Below are 6811 nucleotides of genomic sequence, written 5' to 3' on the forward strand. Positions count from 1 at the left end.
TCCAGGTACTAATTTAAAGGGGACCTATTATGCAAAATTCACATTTTGCATATTTTTGTGCTTCCATTTCGTTTCCAACTACATCTAAAAACAGTGAAAGTGCTAAAAAAAAAAAAAACACCTAGCAATTCTTTTGGCAACAAGTTATTGATTTTTTTTTTAAAAGTAAAGTCAACTCAGCTAGCACTGCCTGTTACCTAGCAACCCCAGCACAGTTCCGTACGTTACCTAGCAACCTACGCTGAGCTCCAGCATGTTTGGTCAGCTGGTTTTATCGCTATTGTGTGCTGCTAGAAAAGATGAGTGTTTTGTTGTTGACTTATCATTCTTGTTGGTTGTGCAGGAGGTTCCACTTCTGCTTTTCAAAGATGTGTAGTTGTATCCTTGTTCATCTGTCTGCAGCAGACGATGAGTTGGGGGAGGCATTAAGCTAAACAGCTATTTAAAAATTCTGAAAAATAAACAAAACAAATAAATACAATGAAGGGCAGATGATCAGCTCGAGATAAAAGTTTAAAATATTTTGATGAGTCGAACCTGGACTTAATGAACAGAACCTTAAAAGTCCAAGTGTATTTATATAGCACAATGACTACAACCTCAGCTGACTAAGTTTGGCAAAAACAACAAGGCAACTACAAAAATGGCAGAAAACACTACAAGCTAATAATATAAATAAAAACCAAGAAATATTTAATTTTAGCTGCAGTGATTTCCCCCCACAAAAAAACTCAATTCAGTGAAGTACTAATATCCCCCTTTTTTTGTAACTAGTGTTGAAAATGGATATGCTTTCAGTCTGGACTTAAACTGACCTTTAAAACACAACCATAAACCCTGTTCTGAACTAAAATCCTTTAAAATGGAACAATAAAGTGAAATAGCATTAGCAATCTGAAATCCACCACTAATTTCTGATTAGTGCTTCCTTTTCCATGGAAAAGTAGCAGTTTCCTCACTTGACAGATAAAAACTGGTCTGATAAGATAGAGTGCAGAAAAGATTAGAAACAGCTGCTGGACTGTTGGGAATGATGCTGAAGAAATTTATGGGAACACTTTTTTTTTCTGGCCAAACATATTTTAGGGAAAGTTTTCAAAAGGGAAAACCGGTTTTTATCAGGATGCTAGGGCTCTGAGGATCACCAGGCAGATTTAAGGCAGAGCTGTAATTGTGGTTATATACTGTACACTGTTGATTGATGCTGGACAGCAGCGCTGCTCAGAGGAGCATTAACAAGCTTTCACTTCATAAAGCCTTCGTCTTCCTGCACTCTATTTAAACTGTACCGTAAACGGCGTTTAGTCACGCTGGCTGCGTTAGAATGTGAGAAATGGGACCAAGTTGTCCCACATCACATGCACTGACTCAGTCTGGCGGTGATAACGTCCCTGCGCTGACATGTTGATTCATCTGTTGCTGAGGGAGACGTTTCCAGACCAGAATCAGGATTTAATTAAATCCAAAAGGAGGATTTCTGGACTCTAAGTGACGGGATGGAGGCGTGCTCGCTGCGTCTGCAGCTCCAACACCTCGGGGTGTTTCTCTGCTGGTCGAACTGCTCCTCCTCTCTCACTGTAGTTTATTGCTTTCACGGTAACCGCACTTTGAGTCCCGCGCCCTCACACTGACAGTAAATCAGTTCAGGAATTATCAGCGCCAGAAATACTTCAGATGTTTTCTGCAGCACGCTTCGAGATCCCATTACAAACTTTGTGCCTTCATGAGAAACTAATTATAAACTTAAAAATTAATTATAAACACATTTAAAAGATCTAAACAAGAACCAATATGAAAATACGACTGCAGGAGGGAAGGCGCAGAGGACGACCTCTGACCTTTTAGCAGAAGAGCAGCAGAAAACGTTACAACTCATGACGAATAAAGAAAGCTTTGTCTTCTACTGCAGCAGTTTTACATTCAGTGCATGTGTATTCTTCTATATGTTTCTAAATCTGCAGATAGTTATCACAAATACTTTAAAATAAAGGAGCACATCTTGTAGAAATCTGATTTTGTTCTTCCTTCTGCACCTTTTGCTGCCAATTTCTCATACGAATGCAAAAAATGAGTTTACACTCAGTCTATTTGGATTTAAAGTGACAGGAGGCCCTAAAACAGCTAAAACCTCATTACCCTAAGAATGATTTTGTGCAAAAAAATTTTATGAATATGTTTTGAATTGCTGACAGACTGATCCTAACTTGCTCAAGGAAGCATAATAGGTCAACTTTAAAACAAATACTGAACTCACTGGAAACATAAAATAAAAATTTCAATTTTCTGTGATTTTTTTTTCTGTTCACAGCAAAAGCAATCTCAAGATTTACTGATCAGAAACTCAAACTAAAGGATAAGTCAACAACAAAACACTTGTCTTTTCCAGCAGCCATTGCACAGCGTGTACAGCGGTAAAACCAGCTGACCAAACATGCTGTGGGGCAGCTCTGGTGAGGTTGCTAGGTAACGAGTGGAACTCTGCTGGGCTTGCTAGGTAACAAGTGGAACTCTGCTGGGGTTGCTAGGTAACGAGTGGAACTCTGCTGGGGTTGCTAGGTAACGAGCATTGCCTACTGCTGGACAGTGACGTTACATTCTGATGGTTTTTGAAACAGCTCATTTTCCAGACACCAAAAACCATTAACTTATTGCCAAAAATCCTCTGGGTGTTTTTAAAAGCAGTAGAAACCCAAATGGTAGGACAAATACATGCTAAATGCAAATCCCCTTTAAATGATCATGACTTCATCATTGATCATCAACTCCAGCAGGTCTACGGATCTTCACTTCCGTTGCTATGGAAACGATACAAATCCCGTTCTCAGCAGAAATTTAGGAAGTCGCAATAAATGTTAGGAATCTGGTGACACAGGTTGTTCATTGTGGACCTCACAGAGGGGTTTCTCTGCCGTCGGATAATGGGAAGCTCTGACGGTTTTCACAGCTATGAACCGGCGCAGTGTTCGCTCAGGCCAGAGGAATGTGTGAAACTGGCAGATTGTTGCATCTGTGAACAGTTGGGGACGTGTGAACGGCATTTCTTCTCCTTTCTCTACTTCCATTGTTCCACCTTCTGGTTCGTCAGCCCTGGGTTAGTTCATGTTTGCAAATATATTGTTTTCCTGCATGTTTTAACCACCTTGGAAACGTGAGGCTCCAGACAGGTCACAGTAAAACAGAATGACTGTGTGAATCACTGTGTGAGCAGTCAGGAGGAGTTACGTGTCAGGAAAGAATGGGGATTTTATGATTTGACCCGGGGAAAAAACAAGGGGGATTTTCTTAATGTGAGTGGACATGCCAGAGTGTACGCTCTAGCTTTTTACAGGCAGTGAATTTGTGGTTGTTGACAGAATGTCTGATTTGAAAACCTCTGCAAAAACAGTTAGGTCTCTTTCACTAACTTCTAGATGCATCATAAAGAAGTAAATGCATGAAATACCTGGAAAGATTTTGCCGTTTCAGGAAAAATTAACGACATGTGTGGAAGATGATCATTTCAGCTTTACTGCAGAATGAACTGAAATCAAGGAGGAATTTTAGTAAATTAAATTAAAAAAATTTAAAACTTCACATTCTGCAGTAAAATAATTTCCAGATTAAATCATAGTTAAAAGACACTTAAAAATATTATTGTGGTTCAGTATTCAAAGATTTACCTATTTGCACATTTCTCTGTGGAACAAAGCTATTTATTATTTTCACATAACTCGTCTGTTTGTGGATTTTCTCCTGGAGAAGTGACAGTACTAAGGCACAATGCTTACTGACACGCTATTGGCCCAAATCTTTTGAGCAACCTGTTCCCCTCCTCGCCTGTAGGAGCGCTGAAGCAAGAACCAGCAAAGAAAATAACACAAAAACCTCTGAAGAAGACACTGAGCACAACTTCCTTCTTCACAAATGTAAACAAACATGGAGGATCATCAGGATTTTTCTTTTGTCTTTGACAAAACACTGCAAACCATTTCTCCCACCAGTGCTGGAATCATGCGTTTGTTTTGGTTGCATTTACCCAGAATTCCCTGCTTCCTGCTTTTGGAGCGGTTTCCAGTCTGCTTGGTGTTCACATATGCATTCAAACTGCAACAGAGTTAATTTTAACTAAATTTGTAGACGTCTCAAAGTTCACTTTGTGGAGTTTGACTACGCGTTCACACCTCCCCAAACGAACCGAACTGCCCAGGTAAATGAACTGGAGTTTTATTAATGCGAATTAAACAGGGCTGGTGTGAATGAACCATTAGTGATTGTCTGAAAAGTTTCTTTTGAAGAAACTATGGTGTAAACACGAGAACATCTGATATACACAAGCGCATATTGATATGAAATCAACTGGTATTCTTTGCAACGAGGATTTGCCCTGAAAGTTTTTTTATGTAAATACTATGAAAATGTGGTATTTTAAATCAATGTTACCATGTTTCCCATAAGGACCAAGCGATAGGGCAGCACTGGCTTCAGACTTCATGTCACTGAGCCCATTCACTGTCCAGTTAGCGCTCTGTGTAGTCCGGTAGCTTATCGCACTAACTCCCAGTGGTCTGCCCTTCTGCAGGCTGACTGACTAAAGCAATAACTCCAGCAGCTGTAATAGTGTTAATCAACTTCTTTCATCTCAACAGCAGATTTAACAAGAAACTTTAGCTGCCAAATTTCCTCATATAAAGTCTGAGGCTTTTTATTTACTCCTACCAGACCTTTATTCATCACAACTCTTTGGAGTTTGTCCCAATCACGGTCAATGAATGATGAAGGTTTCTAAAAAAATGTCTCTCTGATTGGTTTTATTGTTGGTTTCCTCAAAAGTAAATGAGGTGAAAGGAATGCCTGATAAAGATGTCATGTCTGGAGGAACTGAAAACTCCCTGATTGTGAGTAAACATGATTCCTGACCAGAACTGGACGTTACTTTCCTGCTTCCAGAGTTTGAAGGGCAGGAAGCTCTCTTAACCAGCTCTTAACATTTCTGTCCTGCTGGTGTGATGAGAGACTCGCTGACAGATCCCTCACAGCCAACACACACTCCCAACACTCGACACTGAACCCAGCATTCCTCGTGTCCAACTCATCGGCCGGTTTTGTTTTGTCAACAGTTCGCCCAGCTCTCTCGCCTGAGCTGCTGTCATACCTGTTCTCCATCATCTTTCTGAAGAGTCCATCCAGCTCCTTGGGCTTTTCTCCCACCCACTCACAAACCGCCAACCTCAAGGAGTTATTGTCCCTCCCCATACTCCAAACCCCCGCCGTGGGGACGACAACGCCAAGATCTCTGACCTTTCCCAGGATTCTCCTCGGCTGCCAGCCTCTGGATAGACTTTTATGCACCATGAAGGTCTTTTATCTCACATCTGCAGACAAAAGCACATCATAGAGTCAGAGTTGATGCTTCTGACAGATTTCGGGTGTTGCATGGTGACTTTACTGCAGCTTCTCGTCTGTGATGAACTCTAAAGTGACCACATTTGACATGAAGGGCTTTTATCACCGTAGGGGCTTCAGTTGGAACAACTGTCTAAGTTGTGGCCAGAGAAGGTTAAAACAGGCCTCTGTATTCCTGCTTGTAGTTCAATAATAACATTTTAATCTGATTAATCACAAGGTTGCTGTGAACTAATCAAGATTAATTAATTGTTAAATGTTTTTGTTACAAATCAATTGTCTTTGATTATGTGTTTATCGTTGTTTAGTTTAGTTTTTAAACTAAATTTTTAGTTTAAAAACTAAAAATTTAGTTTTTAAACTAAAAACTAAATTTTTAGTTTAATTCTGTTGCTTCAGTCGTGAATTGCTGCGTGTAAAATGATGCTTTGCTACGTTGTTTTGTCTACAACAGTAAATTAATTTTTGTGTTCTTCCTGTGGAGGAGAGAGTGGAGACGTTTTCACAGATTACTTTTTAAGAAACGGAAGATTGGCTCCATAGAGAAACAGCTGAAACAGAGAAGGAAATTACACTCAAACTGCAGAACAGATGATGTCCAAAAAACACAGGAACATGTTCAAAACATTTATACCGTTAAAAGAATGTGAATTAAAGCATTCATTTTGACAGCCCTAGTATTTTCCATCTTCACTTCTGTTTTCTCTGCAGTGATTTTAAGCCTTTTATTTATCATTGCACAAAATCTCACAGTTCAGCTTCTAAGATATTATTTGGATACATTTCAAGAAGCCTACTTAGCTTAAGGCGTTTCCATTTTCCACTGTATTTTTAGGCCTGAATAAAACAAGGCAAAGTTGTGAAAGAATCAAACTGAAATTATAAATCAATCCAATATCGCCTGGTAAGTATGCCACAGTACAACGTAATCAACTTTGTTTTAGGACATTCGTGTTTTTGATATGTGCAACAGGAGTGAATGTAGTATTGGTGGTCAGCTGAAAGGTCCATGGATTGTTCAATTAAAGGAAGATATGTAAACAAAGTCATAACCCAAAGATCAACCAGCTCTGCCACCTTGGTGCTACGCTCTCCTGTATGCCAGACGTACCAAAACTAGTGTATGTTTGTACGTCTAAAACACTTTTTTCCAGATCTTACTACTGGCGGAAATGACAAAAAAAAGAGTTCTTCTGGTGGAAGCACACGAACGGAGGACTAGTGTTCAGTTAACTCCAATCACTAATCACTCCAGGATGGATCAATATCACTCAGGATTTGATCCAGATCTTCGTTTCCGGTGTGGCAGAGAGAGTTATGGAAGTTGTAACAAAAAGACAACACTGGAAAAAGTTACTCGACATACAAGTTTAATGTTTTTGGTAATAAAAACAATACAAAACATCTGTGCCACCACCATAAGTGTGTT

General features: G+C 39.6%; 1 long non-coding RNA gene across 1 annotated transcript in view; it reads right to left on the minus strand.

The window, feature by feature from the left end:
- LOC103138188 (uncharacterized) overlaps positions 1-6811 on the minus strand; it is a 76191-nt gene that overhangs the window by 38109 nt on the left and 31271 nt on the right. Inside the window, exon 5 of the long non-coding RNA XR_001662122.1 lies at positions 5132-5351. This is a non-coding gene — a long non-coding RNA (uncharacterized LOC103138188). The remainder of the gene's footprint in view (positions 1-5131; positions 5352-6811) is intronic.

The sequence above is a fragment of the Poecilia formosa genome, unplaced genomic scaffold, assembly GCF_000485575.1.
Source record: "Poecilia formosa unplaced genomic scaffold, Poecilia_formosa-5.1.2 Scaffold47, whole genome shotgun sequence".
NCBI classification, from domain to species: Eukaryota; Metazoa; Chordata; class Actinopteri; order Cyprinodontiformes; family Poeciliidae; genus Poecilia; species Poecilia formosa.